This window comes from Bison bison, unplaced genomic scaffold, assembly GCF_000754665.1.
Source record: "Bison bison bison isolate TAMUID 2011002044 unplaced genomic scaffold, Bison_UMD1.0 scf7180017864256, whole genome shotgun sequence".
In the NCBI taxonomy this organism is placed as follows: Eukaryota; Metazoa; Chordata; class Mammalia; order Artiodactyla; family Bovidae; genus Bison; species Bison bison.
The window spans coordinates 2,081,275-2,082,921 of NW_011494828.1; the positions used below are offsets into that span (position 1 = coordinate 2,081,275).

At 59.4% G+C, this 1,647-nt stretch overlaps 1 protein-coding gene across 1 annotated transcript in view; it reads right to left on the reverse strand.

The window, feature by feature from the left end:
• The window catches only part of PIK3R3 (phosphoinositide-3-kinase, regulatory subunit 3 (gamma)), a 109,522-nt gene extending 108,225 nt beyond the window's left edge, over positions 1–1,297 (reverse strand). Inside the window, exon 1 of the mRNA XM_010847867.1 lies at positions 1,157–1,297. The gene's annotated coding sequence lies outside the window, so the exon portion shown is untranslated. The remainder of the gene's footprint in view (positions 1–1,156) is intronic.
• Positions 1,298–1,647: the final 350 nt, after the last annotated feature.

Here is a 1,647-nt window from a genome sequence, read left to right on the forward strand (position 1 = left end):
GCCTTGGGATGGGGTCCTGTCCCAGAGCCCAGTTATCTCTGCTGGCCCGGACGCTCCCGCCGGGCTGTAAGCGAGCCCGCCAGCGTCTGATCCCCTCACGCTCTGCCCTGACTCCAGCCACTAGAGTTTCATTTTAACGGCGCGGAGGGGGACACCCTCCCCCGCCCCCAAGCTCCCCCGCTGAGGCGCCACCCAACCAGGCCGAGCAGGGGGGACGGCCAGCATCGACAGTGCTCCTTCCACTCTATCCTCCTCGAAGTGTTGGAGTTTCTGTCAGGTGCCTGAGACGGTGTGAGTCAAACTGTCCTCTGCCTCAGCTATCAATTCTCCCCATCGCTCCCTAGGCCTCGGCTCCTTAACCCACCAACCTCTCTTCCCCCCCAAGCCTTAATCAGAATGGTAGGGCCCGGGCGCTGGCTGCTCGCCAGGAGTCAGTGCCTGGAGCACGCGAGCCGGGCCGGGAGGGAGAGGCGAGCAGAAAGGAGGGGGGGGGGGGGGGCGAAGAGAGAGTGAAGTGGCTGGTGATTGGCTTAGCCGGGTTGCCGGAGCCCGGAGCCTGCGTCTTTTGTCTGCCTTGCTCCAGCAAAGGAGCGGGAGACGACTGCGCGCCCCAAGCGGGCCAATCAGGAGCCAGCCGGCGCCGGCCGGTGTGGCGGCGATTGGTCGGAGCCTAGTTACTAAGCGGGACAAAGGCAGAAGGGGGAAAGAAAAGAAGAGGAGGAAAAAAAAAAGAAAGAAAGAAAGCGCAAACGGCGGTTACTGACAGGCTGGGCGAGCGCTCGGGGGCTCAAGCTGCCCGGAGACAGGCGGGGCTCCCGCTGAGGCTCGGTCCGCTCGGACGAGTAGAAGAGGGGGAGGACGGGCTGGCGCGAGACACCTCTGCCCGGAGACTGGCCGCGGGGGAGGGGAGCGGACCGAGAGGGGAGCGTGCTGTCACTTGGCGGGACGCGCGGTCTTCTGGCCCTTAGGATGTCCCCGGGCAGAGTTCTTCCCCCACGGACCTCTTCCCCTTGCTTGGGACAGCCCGCCCCACCTCACCTACCCCCCATGATAAGTTGTCAGATAAAGCAAAGGTCCCTAAAGCCAACTGCTGGACCGTTATTGCTCAGTGAGAGGACATGCCCGTGGGCCCCGTGCAGCAGTCCCGGCCGCTAACCTGAGCCCGGCCTCGATTTCTTCCCTTGAGCAGTGAGGCACTTCTTAAGGAGGCATTTTGCAGTTCCTCTGCACAGTTCATCAGGACTTTTGAACCCAGGGGGAACTCGCCACACCTGAAATAAACAGTGGAGCACCACAGCAGGCCCCTCAACTCGAGGGCTCTAGCCAGGAAAAAAAAGAGAAAAGCCTTGCAATTACAGCGCGTGTGTGAGTTTCGAAATAAATCACAGGTGGAATCTCGCCAAAAGAGCTCTATTCTGTTCCCCCCGACAGACCCTCTTCCACGTATACCTAGTCCCTCCCCCCATTCTTAAAGTATGAAATGCTGAATACTTTCACGCATTTCAGAAACTGCTAATTAACTTGCTAGGGGTGGAGGGTACAGTAGCATCTCTTGAAGGTTGTGCCTGAAATTGCCGCTTTTCATTACTCTGCAATACAGTCAAGAGGCCAAAAACTGCTCCATTTCCTCTTTACACAGGAATAACA